Below are 25,334 nucleotides of genomic sequence, written 5' to 3' on the forward strand. Positions count from 1 at the left end.
TTTTCCAGAATTTGCTTCATATATTTTGGGGCACTTTGTTGGGTGTATAGATATTTATCACTGTTAACTCCTTCCTGGTGGATTGTCCCTTTTGTCAATATATAATGGCCTTCTTATCACATTTTGCATTTAAAGTCTGTTTTCTCTGACACCAGTGTAACTACCCCTGCTCTCTTTTGGTTATTATTTGGGTGAAATATCTTTTTTCAACCTTTCACTTTCAGATTATTTGCATCCTTGGGTCTAAGGTGAATCTCCTGAAGACAGCATATGGATAGCTACATTTTTTTTTAATCCATTCTCTCTTTTGATTTGGGAATTTAATCCATTAACCTTCAATGTTATTACTGTAAGGGCAATACTTCAAGCATTTTATTCTTTGGCTTTCATATGTCATATCTTATTTTTGTCTACCTTTTTACCCTTTTGGTTACCCTACTGGTATAGTCTTCACTTCTGCACAGTCCTCCACACCTCTCTGTTTTGTTTATTCTTTTCTGGCTTCAGAACTCCCTTTAGTGTTTCCTGCAGAGCAGGATTTTTGTTTACAAGTTCTCTAAGTTTCTATTTTTCCATGAATATTTAAAACTCACTGTCATATTTAAAGGATAGTTTTGCCAGATATATAATTCTTGCCTGGCAATTATTCTCTTTCAGTACTTGTAGCAGTTTGATATTATTGATGAATTCCAAAAAGAAATATTGGATTATGTTTGTAAACTGGTCTTTTCCTCTGGGCATATTAGATTATATTGTGCCAGTAGGGTGATAAAAGACATGGCAAAGGACAGAGTTGAGGGTTCTTAATATTGGAGTTTTGATGTTGGAGTTTGAAGTTGAAGTCTTAAGCTGGAGCCCCGGGAAGTAAGCACACAGAGGAAACAGAAGCAAGCCCCAGGAAAAGAGGAACCTGAGCCCAGGAAGAAGCAAGTGCTGGGAAGAAAGGAACCCAGGAAGCCTGAACCCTGGCAGATGTCGGCAGTCATTTTGTTCCAACACATGGAAATAGACTTTGGTAAGGGAAGTAACTCATGCTTTATGACCTGGCATCTGCAAGCTCCTACCTCAAATAAATACCCTTTATAAAAGCCAACTTATTTCTGGTATTTTGCATCAGCACCCCTTTGGCTGACTAATACAGTACCTTAATTATATCATACCACTGCCTTCTTGCTTCCATGGTTATTGAAGGACATCCCTTGTATGTAATGTTTTGCTTCTTCCTTTCTACATTTAGAATTTTCTCTTAATATCTGACATTTGGCATTCTGAATAATATGTGTCTTGGAGTAGGTATGTTTGGATTTATTCTAATTGAAGTACACTGTTCTTCATGGACATGTATGTTCCATCTCTTTCATGATGGTTAGGAACTTTTCAGCCATTATTTCCTCAAATACTCTTTCTGCCCATTTTCCCTGCTTGTCTCCCATAACATGTATGCAGGTGTGCCTCATGCTATTATTCAATTTACTGAGCCCCTGCTCAATTTTTTTTCCATTCTTTTCTCTGTTCTCTCTTTTCAAAGTCAGTTGTTCTGTCCTCTATATCACTGATTCTTTCTTCCATGATTTCAAATCTGCTGTTGTATACCTATATTGTATTTTTAATCTCACTTATTGTGCCTTTCATTCTCATAAGCTCTATTATTTTTCTATACAATGTTCAAATTTTCCTTTGTATTCACCTAGTGTTTTTTTTCTTTCTTTTTTCTTTCTTTCTGTCATTCTCTTTCTTTTTTTCTCCCCTCCCCCTCAATGTTTTGCCCCTGCCACGTCTGTTCATCTTCCTTGGTTCTTTAGGAGGCACCAGGAACCAAATCCAGAACCTCTGTTGTGGGAGGGAGGTGCCTAATTACTTGAGTCACCTCCACTCCTTGCTTTGTTTTGTCTCTCATTATGGTTTTCCTCCCCACATCTCTTTTTGTGTCATCTTGTTGTATCATCTCGCAGTGCAGGCAGGAGTTCAATTGCTTGAGCCACATCCAATTCCCCAATATCTCTTTTTTTTAAAAGATTTGTTTTATTTATTTCTCCCCTCCCCCCCCACCCCATTATCTGCTCTCTGTGTCCATTCGCTGTGTGTTCTTCTGCATCATCAGGCAGTACTGGGAAACTGTGTCTCTTTTTTGTTGCATCATCTTGCTGCATCAGCAATCCATGTATGCAGTGCCACTCCTGGGCAGGCTGTGCTTTTTTCATGCAAGGCAGCTCTCCTTGTGAGGCACACACCTTGTGCGTGGGGCGCCCCTACATGCAGGCACCCCTGCATGACATGGCATTCCTTATGCATGGCAGTACTGTTCCTGGGCCAGCTTACCACATGGGTCAGGAGGCCCTGGGGATCGAACCCTGGACCCTCTATATGGTAGATGGATGCTCTATCGGTTGAGCCATGTCTGCTTCTCCCCCAGTGTCTTCTTAATGTCTTTTATTTCATTAGCTATGCTGCCCTTTAACTCCATGATTTGATTTAGGAGATTTGTTTGAACATCATTGATTACTTGTTTCAAGTCCTATGTCTTATCTGGAGCTTTGATTTGTTCCATGGCCTGAGTCATAACTTCCTTTTTCTTAGTATGGCTTGAAATTTTTTGCTGCTGTCTAGGCATCTTATTATGATCCTGAGTTTACTCTGATGTTCAGTTTCTGTTTCTTGTCTAGAGACTGAGTGTTAAGTAGCTGTGTGCTACACTGTTCTTTGGATCTTGGTTCGATTTGTTCTAAATAATTTAGGATTCCCCTGTTTAACTGCTCAAACCAGGGCTAAAGACCCAATAATGGGGTACAAGCCAGTTTCCAAGGGCCTTAAAGTGGGGGAGTAGTAAAGGTAACAGATTGTTTTTTTAATTTATTTCTTACTATTTTTCCTTTCTTTGCATGCACTTTCCTGGTCTGTCAGTATATGGCACTCTTCAGCAGACCTCTCAGCTCAGACCCCAGATGCTAGCGGGGAATGCATTCACAGTAACCCTGCCCAGATGGGAGGAACAGAAGCCAATGCCCTCAGGGTCGGCCAAGCCTCATAAACTTCCTCAGAAGATGGTGTCCTCTATTGGCCAGCCATACCCTTCCTCCCTCTGTGTCCTGAGCAACCAGCTCAAGGTAGGTGAGAGGGTATTAGAGAAGGCAAATTATCTTTAGTTCCCTGCCAGCTGTTTGAGAAAACAATGTTGTGGCCCCAACCAGCCTGGAAGTATGAGACCCGAACAATGCAGCAGACCAACTTCCCTGGCCAAAGTCAGTAGGCTTTATCCTACCCTCTCCCCTTTCTTGGGGAAGAAGGACACTGCAACCCTCTCAGCCCATAGTCCCCTGCCAGGGACAGGCAGACCCTTTGCTCCAAAGGTGGGGGGATGGGTACCAGCAGCTGCTGCTGCAGCTTTTCTCATGGGATTTTTCCAGCCAGCCAAGACTTCTTTCCTTAACCCCTCTCTCTTCTGGGTGGTGTCTAACCTTCCCCTGCTGCCTTTAGCCCTAGACAAGTTTTCGGACAGTTACCACCTGTCCTCCAGCTATTTTTTTTAGCAGAGAAGTGAGCCTTCTGCCTCTCTAATCCAATAACCTTTTTATATACAGTTTTTATTTAACTAGATACTAATTAGTACTTCTTTAACAGCTTCTTATGTTTGAGCTAATTGTAGAATTTACATTCAGAAGGATATGTATTTTATTATCTAAGGTAAAATAAGTTTTTTTCCCTTTTTGGATATTACTTAATTACTGAAACTAAATTTGCTTCTATTCATAAAATTAATAAAATAAGAAGAATGGTTAAAGAAATCAGTATTACCATAAAATTATTTTTAACATAATGCAAGTTTAACAAAAAAGAGTGTTAAAATTGAAAATGCCTCTGGAAATGAATCAAATAATTCTTCAAAACCCTTGGTGTATCTTATTGATTTTTTCCATTTCTTTTTTACTCTATTTCTTAATTCATTAAATATGGAGAACAAAGGAGAAAGAAAGCATGTTTATCATTTTATTATTCAACTAAAATATTACACCCTAAAAATATTGGGGGAAAATTGCAAGTTTACTTTGTCTTAGAAAATCATTTTAAAGTAATGACTGCTAGATTTTCCGAATATATACAGGATTTTATGACAGATACTTTAAATATGAGAATAACAATAATTATTATCAAATGTATAAAATGAATGCTGTGCTACGTTTTTCTAAGCTACAGAATAAAATTTATTGTGTAATAATGTTAGAAAAAAGATGTAGGTTGATATTAATTCTTTATAGCTTAATCAGTTCAGAGTTTTTGTGACTCTTGGCAAAAGGTGTTAGAGGGCTTTCTGAGCAAAGAAAATTTAATCAGGAATTTAGAAATTAGACCAGCCTTAGAGCAAATCTTTCTAGTTCTATTTCACAATTTTATAGAAGAGGGTAGGTCCAAGATAGTCATTATAAAATGCAATAAAAGTAACATGTTACTACTTATTAGAGACCTTCAATATGTTGCTGTGGCCTATTGGTAAACTCTCCTTTACTAATATGGTGCTTTGTTATCTTGTCCTTATTATTTATTTGGATAAACTTTGATCTGTATTATATGGCATCTCGAGGTACAACTTCTGCATCTGATAGAAGAAAATTTCACAAACTGATTTTCAGATACGGCCTTTTCAATGAGAATAGCTATTTAAAAGACCTGAAGTGGTCATTAATGATGGGCTACCACAAATATTTCCATCATTTAAAAATGGCTGCATACAGTGTTGGGAAAGGCGTCACCCAGGTAGCAATGCATGATTTTATCAATGGCCAGCTCATTTCATTACTCTCTCAGCTACAACACCAATATTTGAAAGGCTTGCTACTATTTGTCTTTTGAGCTGTGGCCTAAATTTTATAAGTGCAGGTGAAAGTGTAGATAGCTAAATGGGAAGTAAAGAAAGCCAGAAGAAAAAGATGCCCTCTGCTGAAAAACCTGCTGTGCACTTGTTTTTCTGTCCTCCATAAACTGTCCTGTCATAATTTAGATGAGATTCATTAATCAACCAGGAGCTCAGTGGTCATGATGGTTGGAATGGCTTTCAAATAAAATGCTTCCTTAATAAGGCCATTAGAGCATAGGGTACAGTTGTACCCGTAACAGAACAAGAATATTCATTCTTCTCCCGAGAAAGTCACTTTTTTCCATTCTTGCAGTAACAGCACTTTTTTCTCTTAAAAACAAACAAACCAAATCCAGCTTTTAAAATAGAGCTCTTGAGCAAAATAGTCAGATCTATTTCTCTAAAGCCAAGGGTCTGCCCAACATTGTTGAATTCATTTTCAGGTTTTACTAGAGAAAAGTACCAATAGAACAATAACTAAACTTAGGACTCTGCTAATGTTCGAGTGCTTAATTTTTCTGATGAAAAGTAACAATAGAAAGCCTTGCCACCCCTAGCCCCAGTCTCAATGCTCCCCTGTACTTTGTAAAATTCTATATATTGAATTAGATAACTTCTTGGGGTCACTTTTATTTTTTTCTGCAGCTGCATTTCAAACCTCAAATTAAGAAGATTAATATCAAAAGGTTATACAACACTAGATAAAATGTTAGTCTGATACCATAGCAATCAATTTTTAAAATGAGATGACAAATCTGAACTTAGTATGAACATCATATTTATGCTTATATAAATAAAGATATCCATTCCAGAATGTTAACAAGATATGTTTCATGTATCATTGAAATAACTTATGTCAAACACTTGGCTAAATTATTGAAGTACTTTCACTATTAATAATTTCATGCAAATGTCTAGCAAGAATAACCATTCAAAATTAATTAATAATCAATTACGATAGATGATTTCTCTTGGCTCTCATTTGCTTTCCTAATAATCAACTTGCCTTTTTTCTAAAATTGGTCAATAAAAATGAGTCCTAGTCATTTCACACTTCTATTTTTTAATAAACCAAAAGTGTTTAAATAAATGAGCTGTTCTCTTGTAAGTTATTAATTCTCATGAACATTATGTCATGTTTTTATTCCTTAAATTTGATATACCCATTTTCTCTTTAATTATTATAAATTAATATGACAATACCTGAATTACTTTATTAACTATTCTTACAATGCATTCTGTAAAAATGCATTTACTCAAAAATTAATCATATTTGACTTCATGATACAAACAGCCCTCCACATTATTACACTATTGATTAGGTAGAACTTATTTTCAAGATGTTTAGCTAAAAGTAGATAAAGGGACATTAATGTTTTAACTTTTTTATTTATTTTGGACCACGATTTGGATTTCTGTGACCCAAGGTTTGGTACATACATGCCCCATTAACTTAAGCTAGAATCCAAGAAATTAAGACTCAAGCTGGGAAGTGAATATGGCTAAAGTAGTTGGGCACCTGCCTACCAAATGGGAAGTGCTGGGTTCAGTTCCCAGTGTTTCCTAAAGAAGATGAGCAAGACAGCAAGCTGATGTGATGGGCTGGCATGTCAAGCTGACGCAACAAGATGATGCAATGGAGAAAGACAACAAGGAAACAAAATGGGAGACACAACAAGCAGGAAGCAGAGGTGACCCAAGTGTTTGGGTATCTCCTACCCACATGGAGGTCCCAAGCTCGGTTTCCCAGTGCCTCCTAAAAAGAATACGAGCATACAATGAAGAGACAGTGAGTGCAAACAAGAGGGGGTGGGGTGCGATGGGGGAACAGAAATAAACAAATAAAATAAATCTTTTAAAAAAATCTATCAAGCTCCTTGATTTTTACTTATCCATTTAGAGAGGATATAACATTAGAGTCATAATTATCTAGCAAGATATATTAAAGAATGCAGATTTGAAATATCAGATAATTAAACCTTGGAAATATTGGCATGTTGAAGAGGTGCTGGGTTCCTGGCAAAGGGTTAAGGTGCTTCCATGTTTACCATATCTGAAAAAGGCCATTCCCTTTATGTGTTCATAGAACTTATGACTTCTCTGCTAAGATGAATGTTAAAAAGGAGAAGAAATTGTGAAGATAACTGTAGAACAAAGAATCATTCTAAAGCACAATTCTTATTTGAAAATTTCACTCACTATTCTCAAATGTTAAGTTTATCATTTTTACTTAATTGGAGTGAGCTCCTTTTTAATTCACATTATGGAAGAGTAAAACATTTTTCCTAATGGTTTTGATTTCATAACTATGCAACTGCTCTTAAATTGTTTCTGTGGACTATACTAAAAATAAAAGCATCTTTTTCCCCCTGACTTTTCTACATCTTTTAAATATTCTTATTTAAAGTCCCTCTCACTCTGGCCCTTACAGGGTCCAGGTGCTTGTCATGTAATTAACCAGGGAACTCCTCATTTTCTTTTTCCTCTTTCCCAGTCCTTACAAGCTCCAGGGGGCCTAATCACAACAACAGAAACTATACCCAACCACATGGTTCTAGTTAAAAGCTCTATAAATCACTCATCCATCTCAGTGATCAACCTTCCTAGCCTCCTCCAGTGCCTGCCTGCTAGCCTACCCCAAGTCCTTAAAAACCCTGCCCTCCTTTGTTTCTATAGAGACAAGTTCAGGCTTGGTTTCTGGTCTCTCTCTCCTTCTGCAGTAGTCCTTGAATAAAATCAACTATGACTGTTTGAAGTTCTTTTATGAGTCCCCAAAAGAAAAAGATTATGCTCTTGAACTAATCTATTCCTGTGGGAGTGGGGCCCTTTGGATTGGACTACGTCAGTGAAGCATGACTCAGGTTGCATTTCTGCTTTCTTTCTGAGCTTTATATAAACAGAGACACACAAAGAGACACATAGAAAAAGGAACCTGCTGTTTGTTTCTGCCATATGAGAGAAAGGAGAAAGTAGAGAGGACTCTAGATTCACTCACTGCTGCAAAAGACAGAGAAGCCCTGAGAGGCTGAGAGAGGTCTGGGAGTCTGGAATCAGCAGAGCACAGAGGCGTGGAAAGAGACCTCTGAGGAGCCACTCAAGGCTGAGGAGACGAGCCCTGCCATATGCCTGATCACCACATGGCAGGAGGCCAAGATCACCAATAGCTGACTTTGACAAGGAAGTATCTTTGATGGTTCCTTGATTTGGACATTTCATGGCCTAGGAACTATAAGATTTTACTCCAAATAAAGTTTCCATTATCAAAGCCAACCCACTTCTAGTAGTTTGCCTGGGCAGTCCTTTGGCAAACTAAGAGAAATTGGTACCAGGACAGTGCAGTGCCACTGCTTGCCATTACCAAAAATGTTAGCATGGCTCTTTATAAATGGGTAAGCAAGCTTTTTTTGAGGAATTATGAGATGCATGATAGAAAACGTCTAGATTGCTTTGAAGAGACTGTTGGTAGGAATATGGACCCTAATGTTATTTCCTACGAAGCTTTAGAAGGAAATGATTGAATTATTATTGGAAATGAGGAAAGGTGCTCCTTGTTTTATTTTATTTTATTTTTAAAATTTTAAGTAGGTAATTGTCTTTTTTTTTTTTTTTTAAGATTTATTTTTCATTTATTTCTCTCCCCTATCCCCTTTCCCCCTGTTGTCTGCTCTCTGGGTCCATTCGCTGCATGTTCTTCTGTAACTGCTTCTATCCTTATCAGTGGCACTGGGAATCTGTGTTTCTTTTTGTTGCATCATCTTGTGTCAGCTCTCCGTGTGTGTGGTGCCATTCTTGGGCAGGCTACACTTTCTTTCGCTCTGGGTGGCTCTCTTTACAGGGTGCACTCCTTGCATGTGGGGCTCCCCTACGTGGGGGACACCCCTGCGTGGCAAGGCACTCCTTGTGCACATCAGCACTGTGCATGGGCCAGCTCCACACGGGTCAAGGAGGCCCGGGATTTGAACCGCAGACCTCCCATGTGGTAGGCGGACGCCCTCTCCATTGGGCCTAGTCTGCTTCTCCTTGTTTTAAAGTTGCAGAAAACTTGACAAAATTGACTCCTGATGTTGCGTGGAAGGAAGAATTTGAAAATGATGAGGTTGGACATTTAGCTCAGGAGATTTCCAAATTAACTGGAAATGCAGCCTGACTTCTCCTTTCAACTTATAGTGAAATGTGAGAGAAAAGAGATAAGCTGAGAACTGTACTCCTGGGCACGTAGAAACCAGAAATTGATGGTTTGGAAAATTTAGAGCCTCTGGAAAACAAGCCCCCAAAGGACAGTGCCCCATGTGAGCACTTAGCTAAACTTGGAAATAGGTAGCCATTTCCTTGCAAGTCAGGATTGGAACTGTAGTTCTTCAAGAAGGACTTGTGAAAAGTTTTACTGTCTGCCAGCTTGGACCCCCTATGAACTTCATGCAAAACCAATGAATGTTTTGAGAGATCTGTTTAACAAAAACCACTATCAGCCCAGACTGAAAGGTATAGAAAAGGGAGAAACTGGGGTCTGAACTTGGGACATCTTCTTGGGCCAGGAGGGGGACCCCCCCATGTGTGTGGAAAGGGTGTTCGCCTCAGCATTTGAAGAAGGTGGATTTTCCAGCCTGTTGTTTAGGGAGAGTTCAGCCACCCCAGGTTACAGAGAGGGTGGAGCACATTTCCCAGTGGATGGGGGGAGTTAGGTCACCTATGTTGAGTTTATGCCCCATAGATTAGGAAAAGTTAGGTTACCACCCCACTGTTTTGAGGAGGTTGTGCCTGTATCCCAGAAACCCTTGCGCCGTCGGGCTGGAGCACTAATGGCTTCCCCTGCTGCTGGTCCCTGGCTCTCAGCATGCCTGCTTGTTTCCTCTCACGCGGCCCACAATCCAGGAAGAGTCCCTTTGTTAGAGTCTCTCTAACTTACTGAGTTGGATTCTCTTTCCTGCAGGTACCTTGACTGATACAAACATGGTTCATTATTTTATTTTGTTTTATTTTGATCTAGGGTGTCTTGGCAGGAGCTAGTGGAGAGTTAGGTGTGAGCTGAAGCTCCCACCAGCCACTCCTTGGCTATGCTCTGGGCATAAGGTTGTGAATAAACCAGATGTGATTCCTGGCCTGATAGGGCTTCTAATTGGAATGGAATTTCATTTGGTTAAGGCCTTTTTTTCTCAAAATATGGCCCTGCCTCAGAACCACCTGATATGTTGGTTAAAAGCTGATACTTTGGCCTTACTAAATCTCCTAATTTTCTTTCACATGGGCATTGATAATCAAACTTCTTGCTGTAGTACAACTCATTTAAGATGTAAATAATGCAGCATTTGAGTAGCAAAAAATTATTTTAGTATAATTAAAAGCATTTCCATATTTCCATATTAAGTTGGTCAAAGACAACCATAAACAAAAAATTAATATTTTTATATTATGACCACAAGTTATAGTCATTCATAAAACACTTTATTTTATTTTACTTTTAAAGATTTATATTTTATTTATTTCTCCCCCCATTGTCTGCTCTCTGTGTCTTCTTTTGTGCCTGCTTGCATTTTTGTCAGGTGGCACAGGAATGTGTGTCTCTTGGTTGCGTCATCTTGCTGCGTCAGCTCTCTGTGTGTGCAGCACCATTCCTGCTCAGGCTGCGCTTTTTTCATGTGGGGCGGCTCTCCTTGCAGGGTGCATTCCTTGCACAAGGGGCTCCCCTACGAGGGGGACACCCCTGCGTGGCACAGCACTCCTTGCGCACATCAGCACTGCGCGTGGGCCGGCTTCACCAGGTCAGAAAGCCCTGGGTTTGAACCCTGGACTTCCTGTGTAGTAAGCAGATGCTCTATCAGTTGAGCCAAATCCACTTCCCTCATAAAGCACTTTAACTATTCATATATCTGAAGGTACAAAATATTGACAAAATTTGGATTCACACAAAGGAGTGACAGAAATGGTACTACTTTTCAACCGCTCACCTTAAAATCTCAGGACTGTCTTTATTTAATTCAACAGAGATGGCAGGAGTAACTCCATTTCTTGGTCTTAGGAAAGTCAAGTTAATCTACATACTTGGTAACAGGTAAGAAAATCCCCAAGTTGGATTTTTTTAAATGGTAGTTTAAAAAAATAACTGGAAAAATATTTAGAAAGTGAAATATCAATCAAATATCCATGGAAACCTGAAGAATTTCTATGGAATCCCAAGGTTGGTGGGGGGCATGACTTGAACACTGCTGAGCTGGATACCACACCAGATTTTGCTATGTTTCCTTAACATAATGTAGTGATTTAATAATATTTAGTTAAGTTAATCAATTTAGACCAAAGGAAATGCATTGTGTTTTTCTCTGGGCAATTAACTTAGTAATTAATAACAAATCACAGTTACTAAAAAAATTAAGCTGTTTCTAGAAGGATCATATATGAGGCTAAAATCTATTAGAAAAGACATGTTTTAAGTATTTGTAAATTCCTTATTGTAGAAAATACTAAACATAATCAAAAGTAAGGAGAATAGTTAAATCAGTTCCCAGACACCTATCATGTGGCTTCGGCAACTCATAGCCCATTCTGTTTACCTACAGTTGCCCTTCCTTTTCCCAGCCCCAATCCTGACTCGATTTGAAGCAAACCCCAAGCAGCATATCAGTTCATCTGAACGTGTTTCATTAGGCATATCTAAAAGAGAAAATATTTTTTAAAGAGCTTAACCATAATTCCTTTATTACACCTCCCCAAAGTAATGACAGTTCCTTACTACCATCAAATATCCAGTCAATATATTATCAGTGTGCAGACTTCATTCATTTTGTGTAATTTTTTTCTTGGTGTAGATCAGGGTCAGTATATGGTCCATGCATTGCAGTCAGCTGACAGGTCTCTTAAGTCTCATTGAAGTTCCTTTTTTCTTTCTTGAAATTCATCTGTAGAAGAAATCAGACACTTTGATCTGTAGAATTCCCCACGGTCTGGAATTTATTGCCCACCTCTCCTATACTTCTGTCCTCTGAATTTCTTATTAATTGGTAGTTGGATCAGTGGTGGTCACCAAGGGCTGATTTTGCCTGCCATGGGACATTTGGAAATGCCTAGAGACATTTTTGGTTTTCAGAACTCGGGGTAGCAGGAAGCGCTCCTGGTATATCTTGTGGAGAGAGTCCGGGGGTGCTGCTAAACACCCAACAATGCCCAGGACAGTACCCCACAGCAAAGACTGATTAGGCTCAAAGGGTCAGTAGTGCCAAGGCTGAGAAACCCTGATTTAAACGCTTGGTCAAATTCAGGTTTGATTTTTCTTTCCAACTAGTCAAGTTGTCTAAATATTGTGTTCATTTTCACATTTGAGATACTAATTACTTGAATTAAATCCATTTTTAATTATTTTAACATATTCAAAATATAGCATAAGTTTAAAAATATTTGAATGACTTATTTTTTTATTTTTATTTTAATAATAATAATTTAATTTTTGGTAAATATTTATACTTCATTGTACACTCAATATTGTACCGGACTCTCAAAAAGTTTATCTAGTTGGGAACTAAAAGAAACATACATAGTACAACAAAAGGTTCTAATGTGTTAAAACATCAGTAACCCATTCAAAGATTTCACAGCAAAAAAATTAAATAGCATATTCAAAACTCCACATTAACATTCACATTCATAATCTATATTCTCTCAATCCACAAACACTTTATGAGATAAGGCGTTTTTACCATATGCTTTAAAAAATTTTTTTTTCACGGAGGTACCAAGGATTGAACCCAGGACCTCATACATGGAAAGCAGGTGCTCAACCACTGAGCCGCATCTGCTCCTTCACCATATACCTTTTTTTTTTTAAGATTTATTTTTTATTTATTTCTCTCTCCTCCCCCACCCCCCCCCCACCTTGAATGAATTTTAGAGAGAGGTAAAACCTGCAATTTGGATTAGCATTCACCTTGGTTCCCTGATCAGGTTATATTTTAATTTCACTAAACAATAATTGTGATGTGGGTACAAGGCCAGTTTTTTCTTTTTCTTTTGGTACCAGGGCTGGGGATTGAACCCAGGACCTCATGGGTGGGAAGCTGGCGTTCAGTTACTGAGCCACATCGGTTCCCCTGCTTTGGTTTTCTCGTTTGTTTGCTTGTTGCTTTTTTTTTAGGAGGCACCAGGGACAGAGCGTGGGACTTCTCAGGGGGAAGCAGGCGCCCAGCTGCTTGAGCCACATCTGCTCCCAAGGTTTGTTTTTTATACCATTCATTCTAATTAGACCAACTGCCCTGTTGAGATCTACTTTCTGAGTCCATTGTGAAAGCTGAGAAAGTTTAGTATATAAAGAATGATCTGCAACATTTTGAGAAAATCATGCAAAAGGCAATAATAAGTTCACTTCTCATACATAGAGCTATAATTAAATTTGAAAATAAGAGAGCCATCTGTCCTGGCTTTTGAAAAAGTAAAGCAAATCATATGTAGAAAAAAAATGAAAAGAATATCTAATTTACAAATAGTTCCTGTCTTTAGTGGTTTGCTGAAAAATGCACTAAAGAAACATATATTTTTACTGCTAGTAACTTAGTTTGCATGTGAGTATGTGAAGAAAAAAAACTTCTGAGTCTCAACTCTAACAGTTAACTGAGTGCAATTTTTATTCCTTCATGCTCTATATTCTTCCTCTATAAATTATCTTTTTTTTTTTTAACAGCAAGCGATGAAATGACAATGTATTTGGAAAATGTGTTGGATAAAAAGCACATTAATCTTAAACTCTAAAAGTATTTTTATCTCAAATCTTGAAAAGAAGATAAAGAGGAAAAGCCCTGTAAAATATTAACTGACTGTATGTTGAAATTATACAAAGACCTGTTGGTGAGATGACAACTTAGTTTTCCTTTCAGTAAATGCATGAGTGTTCTCTTTAAAACACATGAATGTGTGGGTCAACATAAATGAAAACATGGAAAGCAAACCCACATTCTATAAACAAATAACCTTTCTAATTATTTATTCTTTGGTAATATACTAACACAAGAAATTTCACTTAAAATATTTTAAGATGTATAATAAAAAGATACATTTTAAAAACAAATATTTTACAATCCATTATTCGTTATAAGGGTCAGAAGCCTGACTCAAAATGACTTAAATAAGTGAGCTTTTTTTTCTTCACATACCTGAAAAGTTCATGGAAAATAATGTGGTAGACCCTGCTATTTGTCTATCTTCTCCCATCATCACTTCTTCCTTGCTGGAAGAATCTGCCTCTTACTGTGGAGGTAGAAAATGACAGGTAACACTTAACCCAGCTCCCTTGCAGCTAGAGTATGGGCATGGGCCAAAGAGATGTAAGATGTCAGCTTGGAACCCTTGGAAAAGGCTTTCCTTCCTGATAAAAAGAGAGAAAATTCGAGGAGAATCCATTTTTCTTTCCTGTTTTTGGACATGTTTGTGTGAAGATGTGATGCTGAAGTATTTGGGACAAAAGTTGTAGGCCAAGAGCCCTAACTGTTGGTGTACTGAATCAGGGCTATTAACAACTGACCTCCGGACTTTTTGTTACATGAAGAAAATAAATGCTCACTTTTAATGGGATGGTCTATTATTTGCAGCCAAAAGCAGTCTAACTGATACTGCTTATTTCAAGCATTGCTAGGTGCAGGAGCTAAAGCAATGTCATCAAATCTTTCTTTGTTTTTCTCTCAACTTTGTTTTGCTCATTATAAGGCTCCAGGTAGTGGTCCCAGGTGGATTCAAGCTAAACAGCTTTTTAAAATTATTATTAGATCCAGCCCAAAGAGAACCTCTTCTCCAAAAAAGTTCCTAGAATGGTCCTGAGATTTAGTCAGATTCATCTCTCTGGAGTTCTGTCTCTTTCCTAGAATAAGCCGTCTGGCCAGAGGCATGAAGCAGTGACTAGGTTTCCTGAGCACTCCTGGAGCCAGGCCTGGAGAGATTTCCCAATGTCGTTAACTGAAAAATAGATGTGGAGGCTGTATAGACAAAACACATGAACAAACAGAATACCCAGATGCATAGTGAAAAACAAAAATAAATAAATAAATAGTTTCCATTGCCCAAGTATAAGACTTGTAGTGGAAAAAGTACAGTCCTGGAAGTAAGGAGGCTTGGTTCTATCAATTAAGTTCTTTTAAAGACTTTGATCATTTATTAAGCTCCTAGATGCTGAGGATACAAAAATTAAGACACACGGTTTCTGCCATTGAGATCTCCAGTCTAATGAGGGAGATGGAGGGAAATCAATGATTTCAACATAGCAGATACCTGCCATGTCATCATTTTACAAAGAAAAGGGAATAGAGGGGCATGCATCTCAGTCTAGAGATGGGGGACAAGGTGAAGGTTTCCATAAAACTTTCCAAGAGCAGTTTAAAACTGAGTTTTAAAACATCATGAGTAATGTCAGAAAGGCAGTGAACTCTTGGTACATTTGGCAACTTCTAGGCTGAATCCAATTCTGCCACTGGCTTTGGACAAATTTTCGAGCCTCTCTGTTTCTCTTCAGTAAATAAACAGGCGGTAGAGTAGGAACTGGGGGCAGGTGAGCAAGTTTGGATTTTTAAATGCTTTCTAAGGTTCCTGACAGATTTAAAATGTGATTATTCTATTACAACTTTTTGGTACACACATCTCCATTTGATATGACACAGAGCTAAAAACAAAGAGTTTTTAATTGCGATCAATTATGAAATGAATCAACAACTGACCTAGGTTTCTAATTAGTTCCTGAAAAAAGAATTTAGTCTTACCACTGGATAAGGAGATCATTGAAGTCCCTCTATTAACTAATTTTTAACAACCCATTTTCTAGGGACATTTTGCTTTTTTTCTCTCTCCTTGGATTCACCAGGAAGCTATGTTGTTAAAGTTTAAAGTTCAATTGGGGGAAGCGGACTTGGCCCAGTGGTTAGGGCGTCCATCTACTACATGAGAGGTCTGCGGTTCGAACCCCGGGCCTCCTTGACCCATGTGGAGCTGGCCCACGTGCACTGCTGATGCACGCAAGGAGTGCCGTGCCACGTAGGGGTGTCCCCCACGTAGGGGAGCCCCACGCGCAAGGAGTGCGCCCCATAAGGAGAGCCGCCCAGCATGAGAGAAAGTGCAGCCTGCCCAGGAGTGGCGCCGCACACACGGAGAGCTGATGCAACAAAAAGAAACACAGATTCCCATGCCACTGACAACAACAGAAGTGGACAAAGAAGAAGATGCAGCAAATAGACACAGAGAACAGACAACCGGGGTGGGTGGGGAAGGGGAGAGAAATAAATAAATCTCTTAAAAAAAAAAAGTTAAATTGGTGCTTCTCTGAGTGTTTTGTTGTTTTGTTCGCTGAGATATACTTCGATGGCACTTAAATCTTTTTCAAACTTAAGTACTCTTGGTCTTTCTTTTAGACCTGGCCTTTGAGGCTTCCAAGACCCACTCACATCCATTTACACATATGTTGTAACATTTTTTACAATATTACAGCATTGTAAAATCTGAATTACTAAATGTCATTGCATCTCTCTGAAAGACACAATAAAACTTGAAAAGTGAAGAGGAGAAATTAAGAGTATAGAAATTACCCAGGTAGGTTAATGTTGATGAGAAAAAATTTCTCCTGGGGCAGATCCAAAGGTAAGAATTACAGAAATGATTATTTATTATGAACTTGGTACCTTTTGCTCTTTTTTAAAAAAATGATGCATGAAAGTAATTTTTTCTTAATAGATTTTGTTTAATATATACTGATTTTCATCATCTTGACTTTGACCATCTATCAAAGTACTTTTGCAAAATAACCTCCTTCCTTTTAAACTTATATTATTCTGAAGTTGTCCTAATGTTCATATTAGCTTGGAATAGACTTAGAATTTTATCTTAGAAAGTATCTCTCTAGAAATATGGAAGATTCTAATTGTTTTCCCTATTACTGTAAAACAATATCAATAGCCATAGACAAATCTAATGTCTATTACAGTCAACATTTGAGATGAGAGAGAAACTAATATTTGTTGCATATATATTGAATGATTTCAGGTTTGAGGCTCCGCATTTTTACTGTTTCGCGCTTCTCATTAGATTCCAGAAATTTACTCAAGATAGGAGGCATTTATTCTTCTTCTGTTACTCTTTCAGAAATTATATGGAAGGAATAGAAATAAGCTTTGAAAATATTTGAAGCCATATACATCTATTCTACTACTATGGGCCTGTTTATTTCAAACAGAATTTATAAGACAACAACAATGTCATACATATTAATTGTGTGATACATTAATTTGAAAGTATTCATTATGACAAGCAATGAGAGGAACAGAATGCTCTATTTGTTTACGTGTTCAGAAAACTCATTTAGAGGAATAATGGGCTTTCTCTGGAAATCTGACATAGAAAACTATGAGAAGGTACACGCAGTTTATTCAAAGTGAGTCTTTGTATTTGCTTTTATTGGAAAGCTACAACCTTTTGGGGATGAATCCAGGTAACTACTTTGAAAGGCAAAGTGTTCTTGGGTTGTACTGAGCTAACTGGATAGTCGACTTACTGCAGTCCCTGAAGCATAACATGTTCATCCAGGTCAGGAACACAACTTAATACATCCTGGAATTGAAGAACTCACCCTTACTCCTCTCAACAGAAGGGATCACACCTTCCTGCAAAGTCCACAACAGTAAGGGAAGTTCTGCTAAGATTTATCACCCCATAAACCCCCAATTGTGTTGCTCCAATGCCTTCCTTCACTCCGCATCTCACCCACTGCTCCTTGCTGTTCATGGATCCTGGCTGACTTTGAAGAGAAGTCATTTTAGGGTGGCCACTCAAGGTCATGCAGGCTCCCTTTGCTGACCCACTGCAGCTACTGCCACTAAAAGGTATCTTCCCATAATATTTGCCAACACTAACAACCATTGTACAACCATTGTTGTTGCAGTCATCCCTGCCAGTACTACTGGCATCAAGATTGTCTCTGAGCCGCCCAGTGCGAAAGAAAGTGCAGCCTGCCCAGGAATGGTGCCACACACACGGAGAGCTGATACAAGATGATGCAACAAAATGAAACACAGATTCCCCTGCCCCTGACAACAACAGAAGCGGACAAAGAAGACGCAGCAAATAGACACAGAGAACAGACAACAGACAACCAGGGAGGGAGGGGGAAGGGGAGAGAAATAAATGAATAAATAAATCTTTAAAAAGAAAAAACGTTGTCTCTGGAGTTGACTGAAACCTCCACCCTGCTTTTCTGCTTCTGTTAAAAAGGCAAAAATCAAAACAAGCGTGCATCACCTGTCCATAGGACTCAAGCCATTGTCTTGTTACAAGAATCAAAAAGCAAAATATCAAAGGTGTAAAAACAGTGAACTGGCTTCAGTAGCCTGTGATTATAAAAGAAAAGCCACTTTAATATTTTAAAATTGTTACTTCACTTTTTCAAATAGTACATGCAGATGATTCAAAATTCAAAAGGCACCAAGAGTTATACAGTAAAAATCTCCCTCCTACAGCATTCTGTAGGTAGCCAGTTCCCATCCCCAAAGACAAATGATTTGTTCTTTCACAGATATATTTTATAAAATATTTATTTATTTTACTTCATTTATCAAATTCGGGGCTTCCCATATTGCATATAGGAGCCCAATCACATCACTTGAACCACATCTGCTTCCTACTTTCACAGATATTTCATGTGTGAATAAGTTTCTATGTTTATTTATCTAATAGTCTCCTATTTATGAGTATTTAGGTAGATAAAAATTTGCTATTATAAACCATCCTTCAAGGAGTAACCATGATATAGAACATTTTGAAAATGACTAACTTATATGATAAATTCCTAAAAGAAGAATTTGTTGGTCTAGAAAATAAACAGAGAGACATATCATGTTTATGGATTAGAAAACTAAACAGAGTAAAGGTATCAATTTCCCTCAAATTAATGTATAGTTTTAATCATTTCCAATAAAAACCTCAGAAATTTTTATTTTTATAAATAGAGACAAGCTGATTCCAATTTGGCAGTTTCTTATAAAGGTAAACATCCATTTACCTTATTATCCAGCAATCCTACTCCTAGGTATCTCCAAGTGAGTGAAAACCTGTGTTCATGCAAAAGCCAGTACATAAACGTTTATAGACGTTCTATCCATAATTGCTAGTAACTAGAAACAACCCAAATGTCCTAAAGTGAGTGAATGCATAACAGGGAATACTATTCAGAAATAAAAAGAAGCAATCTAACAATGCACACAACTTGGCTCAATATCACAGACATTATGCTGAGTGAAAGAATCTAGTTTCCAAAGGTTATATATGTCACACCAATTGTAGTTTTCCCATGTTTCTCCACTTTCCCACTACCCTGCAATAGTGATCTACATCTGCTCTAGCTCACAGAAGGACTCTCTTGCATTTGTACCCTTAACCACAATTCTCAACTGCCTCTGGGGTCACTGTGTTATTCATTCCCTTGATTATTCTTTAGCTTTCTTTCTATTGATATTTACTTCCCCAGACTACCTTTTTCAATCACAATCCCATTTATAAACCAGTTGTTACTCACTATAATGTGTTACTATCAACTCCATCCATCTCCACACTTTTATAGTCAAATTCATTAAAACTTCTACATACATTAAGCATCCATAGTTCTTCTCAACCCTCCTCTTATCTCATTATAACCTATACTCTAGGTTCTAATTTCATGTGTTTATTATTTGTATTTAGTTCATATTAATGAGACCATGCAATATTTGTCCTTTTGTGTCTGGCTTACTTTGCTTAGTATAATGTCTTCAAGACTCATCCATGTTATTGGGGGGAAAATACACCAAATGTAAGATAAGGAATATAGTTGGTAGTAATATTTTGATGATGCTCTTGCATAGTTTGTAACAAATGTTTCATACCAATGCAAAGAGTTGGTGAAGGGGTGATGTATGAGACAGTGTGATGTTATGTATGTTTATTTTGTAAGTTCGCAGTCTTTACTATACACTTATTGTTCATGTGTGTTCATGTATGAATGATAATCTTCAATAAAAAAACCTTAAAAAAAAAGGTTATGTATGCTATGATTCCATTTATATAACCTTCTCATAAGCAAACAAAACAAAACAAAAAACCCCAAACCCAAACAAACAAAAAACAAAAAACTATAGCAATGGAGAACATATCAGTGATTTCCAGGGTTTTGGGTAAGGGAGAATGTTACTGCAAAGTGATGGCACAAGAGTGTTTTAAGGGCACTGGAACTATCTATATTCTGATGGTGGTGGTGGTTACATGAATCCATATTTGTGTTGGAATTCATAGAAGTGTACTACTCCAAAAAAAAAAAAAAGTAAACATTACTGTATGGTAATTTTAAAATAAAATTTAAAACTAAACTAACAGGCAGAAGAACCCTCCCAGAATCCTTCTCCTCCTTAAAAAAATAATTAAAAGACAATTTTGAAAAATGAGAACCAACTGGAAGAATTTACTGTATATCTAGGCTTATTATTATAAAATTACATTCATTAGCACAATGTGGCATCATAATAAAGGTAGACAAATAGACCAATGGAACAGACTAAAGCCCAGAAAGAGATCTACAAATATGTGGATATTTAATTAATGAAAAATGTATCATTGCAGAACAGTGGGAAAAGGATGATTATATCAATAAATGGTGCTGGGACGGTATCCCATGGGAGGTCCATATAGAAGAAAAATCAGCCTCAGACACATTGTAGATCTAAATATGAAAGACAAAATAAAAAGCTTTTAGAATAGAAGGTAAAGAGAAGAAAATATAGAAATAAAGAACAGAGAAAATAGAGAATATTTTCATAAACCAGAATAGGGAAAAATATGTTTAAATAGAATAATTAGGAGTATAGATAATGATGTTCATCATAGTTATTAATAATGGCAAAAAACTGGAAGCAGTCTGAGTGTTCAATAATCAGGTAATATTTAAATTGTGAATGGAATATAATATTACCATGCAAATAATATTTTCAAATAATTTTTAATAATGTGGGGATCATGCCTTTGCATGATCCACACTATAAGTAGTAGCTACTGGATTATATTGAAATAAATATACAAAATATTATTTTTAGTCTGTCAAGTTCATAGCAGAGTATGCTTGGCACAATCAGACTGGATACTTTGAGAAAGATTTAGTAAAGGGAGTATTTATAAAGGTGTGGGCAGGATTTAAAGAGAGCAATTGCCAGAACCCAGAGAGGAGGGACTATGGAGAGGGCTGTCTGACAAAAGCTGGTATTTTACAGAGACATGAGGTCAACCCATGGATACCCAGCAGGGAACAAAGTAGGAGGATAAATACCCCTATCTCTCTTTCTTTCACCTTTCCAAGCTCCTGCTCATTCCTCTCATTAGCCAAACCCTTCAGGAAGCCAGAAGACAAGGGAGCTGGTTAAAGCAGCCTATACAGATCAGGCTCCTAAGGCACAGAGCAAGGCAGACAAGGGGAAAAGTGGATTTGTAGGGGCAAATGGAAGATATTTAGTATGTCCGAATAAGAGGATTACTGGTGACAATGATTCTCTTCTTTTCTTCTCTACGGGCTTTTTTTTTTTTCTTTCAAGTTTCAGGAAAGAACTTTTTTTTTTTAAAGAGAAGTTGGTCTACCAAAACAATCATGCATAAAATAAAGTGTTCCATATACTATCCTATTATTAAGACTTTGTGTGAACGTTTGAAGCTGTGCGTACCCTAGAAAAACCTTCCTGTGGGTGTAAATCCTATGTAAGTAGGATCTTTTGATGAGGTTACTTCAGTTAAAGTGTGGTCCACCTCGGTCAGAATGGGTCTTAATCCTGTTATTGGAGTCCTTTATAAGAGAAGTGAAATTCAGACTGGCAGAAAGAAAGCCACAGAGGAAGCAGCCAGAAGCTGAAATCAACAGAACCCAGAAGAGATGGGAGAAACCAGGAGATGCCACCATGTGACAAGCTAAGGATCAAGAATCGCAGGCAGAACACCACAGTCTTTGGGAAGACAGCATCACCTTGATGATGCCTTGATTTGGACTTTCTCTTAGCTTTAAAACCATACTCAAATAAATTTCCATTGTTTAAGTCGAATCAGTCCATGATATTTGCTTGAGCAGCCTAGGAAACTAAAATGCCTTGCATTAGCATGGTATATTTGTTATAATCCTTGAAAGAACATTTTTATTATTGTACTATTAACTATAGTCCATTGTTTACAAGGGGTTTCACTGTTTTTTACATCCTATGTTTGTTTCTTTTAAATTTTTTATTCTAGTATCATGTATACAACCTGAAATTTCCCCTTTTAACCACATTCAAATATATATTCAATATTGTTAATTATGTTCACAATGTTGTACTACTATCACCACCAACCATTACCCAAACTTTACAGTCAGCTCCAATAGAAACTGTGCAATTTAAACATTAACTCCCCACTCCCAATATCCAACCCAGCCCCTGGTCACCTATATTCTAGTTTCTGACTTTTTAAATTTGCTTATTCTAGTTATCTCATGTCAGTGAGCTCATATAATATCTGTCCTTTGGCGTCTGGCTCATTTCACTCAACATGAGTCTTCAAGGTTCATCCACGTCTTATATATCAGATTTTCTTCTTTATAGTTTTCTTTTTAAAAAATTTTTAATATAATTTTTATTGTGATAATGTATACACAACCTGATATGCCCCATTTTCACTGCTTTCAAGTTAAACTATCAAATTGCAAACATTTCACAACCTTAACAAAGGCCCCTGATCTTATGTTAATTAATGTTAATTAATGATTATTCCAAAGAGTGGTGGGAAAGGGGAAGGATTCAGATTTCAGAGACATGCTCCCTAGTGACTATCCCAGGTAGTGACGTCCTGAATTTGTTTATATTAGAGGTGAAAGCCCATTGCCTTATATTTATTTCCTTATGTTTTCTTTTCCATCACTAGACTGTAAACTCTAGACTACAGGAAAATTATTTTATTGGTCACTGACTCTAGGGAGAAAAGGGTAAGGAAATAGCACTGGACACAGTATACACTAAAATATCAATATAAAAGTTTCTATTGTGGGAAGCAGACTTGGCCCGTGGATAGGGTATCCATCTACCACATGGGAGGTCCGTGGTTCAAACCCCGGGCCTCCTAGACCTGTGTGCAGCTGGCCCACATGCAGTGCTGATGCGCACAAGGAGTGCCGTGCCACGCAGGGGTGTCCCCGCTTAGGGGAGCCCCACGTGCAAGGAGTGCGCCCCGTAAGGAGAGCTGCCCAGTGCAAAAGAAAGTTCAGTCTGCTCAGGAATGGCACCGCACACACGGAGAGCGGACACAGCAAGGTGATGCAACAAAAAGAAACACAGATTCCCTTGCTGCTGACAACAACAGAAGTGAACAAAGAAGAAAACGCAGCTAATGGACACAGAGAGCAGACAACGGGAGGGTTGGAGAGGGAAGGGGAAAGAAATTTTTTAAAAAATCTTAAAAAAAAAAAAAGGTTTCTATTGTATTTAATGAAAGTAGAAACCAAGGCACACAGCCTTATATGATGATAAAGAACTTACACAATAAAAATTTCAAGTTTATATTTTGGGTTTGGAAGGATTATATTAGTGCTAGGAAAATTTAGACTTCAATATAGAGAATTCATTCTCCCATACATTTTTTTTTTTAATTATTTATTTCCCCTCTCCTGCCTCATTTTTTTAATGCTCACTGTCTGCTTTCTGCATCCATTCACTGTGTGTTCTTCTGTGTCTGCTTGTCTTCTCTTTAGGCGGCACTGGGAACCAATCCTGGGACCATCTGGAGTGGGAGTGATGCACTCAATCTCTTGTCTGCACCTCAGCTCCCTGGTCTGCTGTGTCTCTTGATGTCTCTCCTCTGTGTCTCTTTTTGTTGCATCATCTTGCTGTGTCAGCTTTCTGTGCAGGCCAGCAATCCTATGCAGGCCAGCACACCTTGTGGGCCAGCACTCCATGTGGGCTAGCTATCTGCTCAGGCCACCTTGCCTTCACCAGGAGGTCCCAGGAATTGAACCCTGGATTCTCATATGGTAGGTGGGAGGCCAATTGCTTGAGCCATATCCTCTTCCCTCCAATACATTTTGCAAAAAGTAAATAGAAATAATGGTAAATGTGGGGTGAAGATAATGAGATAACCTAAACCAAATGCTTCTCATCTATATCTCCAACAAAAATCCACTGGCTAGACTCCAAACTGGTATTTCCAAATGCCTGTGGAAGAAACCCAACTAGATATTGTATCCATAGATACCTCAATCTTCATCCATTTAATATGGCCCTCATTATCTTCACTCCACTTTTACCATCATTTCTATATTCTTTTTGTAAAATATAGTCTTCCTTTTTACTTTCAAATTTTAAGAAAGAACATGTACTACTTTTAAAATGTACCAAAAAAAAAAAAAAAAAAAAGGTATTAACAAGTTCTAGCTATGTTTTCTTAATATCTAAATAGTGTGTGTTAGGGATTGGGCTGTTATGCATATACAAGGGAACTAGGGGGTACCTACAACCCTCTTCATTATAAAATATAATGGAAAAAGTCTCATCAACAATAAAATGGTTATGTAAAATGAAGGTATTTTCTTATATGGATCCTATGTAGCAATGAATAGAATAAAATCCAAACTCCTTACCTCAGCTTACAAAGCCTCATGTGAACTGGCCTTGCCAACATGTTCTCCTTCTTCCATTCTGCTCTAACCAGTTGACTTTCCCCTTCCTCAAACATGTCACTTATTCCATCTTAGGGCTTCTGACCTAGTTGTTCCTTCTGCCTGGGAGGGAGTCCCCCTGACCTGTCTGTGGTGGGCTCCATGTTGTTTAGATTTTATCTTAGAGGACACCTCTTTCAAGATGGCTTCCTTGACACTGCTCTAAAGTAGCTCCCACATCAACCTGTTTTAATTCTTTGTTATAGTACGTGGTGTTCATTTTTACCTGGTATTTTTCTACCTATTCATTTATTTGTTTGAAGGTCATTTACTGCCTGTCCCTTCCCACCTGCAGAGACCTTGCTGGTCTTGAAAAGTATTGTCTTCCCTTACACAGCCTGGCTCATCATATGCGTTCATCTCCTACTGGTTTAATGTGTGTCCGTGAGTGTCTGCACCCAGGGGCCTGGTCAGGAGTGGAGAGGAGAGGATCATTCCTTATTTATTGTCTTACATCTAAATGAGTACAAAACACCTTTGGATCTCTGTTGAAATCCAATGTTGGAATGATGATAAGAGGCTATTTAATCTTATATAAGATTTCAAAACTAAAGCCCCACTTGCCAAGTTAAAATTATTTTTACAGAGCATACTATTTCTTTTTAATACAGCTACACAGTTATTACTCAGAAATTGGTTGTCATGCTGTGGAAAGTCTGATTTACCATTGACTAGAAAGGAACAGATGTTCCATCCACACCAGGGACAGGGGAGTCTGTCCTCCTTTCTCTTGTTTCCCACCCACGGCCCTATAGACTGATCTCCACAATGTGGGTACATCCACTC

At 37.9% G+C, this 25,334-nt stretch overlaps 2 long non-coding RNA genes across 2 annotated transcripts in view; one reads left to right on the forward strand and one right to left on the reverse strand.

The window, feature by feature from the left end:
* Positions 1-10,278: 10,278 nt before the first annotated feature.
* Positions 10,279-25,334, reverse strand: part of LOC105746506 (uncharacterized) — a 33,404-nt gene continuing 18,348 nt past the window's right edge. The window contains exons 2-3 of the long non-coding RNA XR_001118849.2: positions 13,984-14,077; positions 10,279-11,742 (exon numbers count right to left, since the gene is read on the reverse strand). This is a non-coding gene — a long non-coding RNA (uncharacterized lncRNA). The remainder of the gene's footprint in view (positions 11,743-13,983; positions 14,078-25,334) is intronic.
* Positions 16,192-18,053, forward strand: LOC105746505 (uncharacterized). Its single transcript, XR_009186157.2, has 3 exons — positions 16,192-16,399; positions 17,390-17,483; positions 17,745-18,053. It is a non-coding gene; the product is annotated as an uncharacterized lncRNA (long non-coding RNA).

Source organism: Dasypus novemcinctus, chromosome 6 (assembly GCF_030445035.2).
Source record: "Dasypus novemcinctus isolate mDasNov1 chromosome 6, mDasNov1.1.hap2, whole genome shotgun sequence".
Taxonomy (NCBI): domain Eukaryota; kingdom Metazoa; phylum Chordata; class Mammalia; order Cingulata; family Dasypodidae; genus Dasypus; species Dasypus novemcinctus.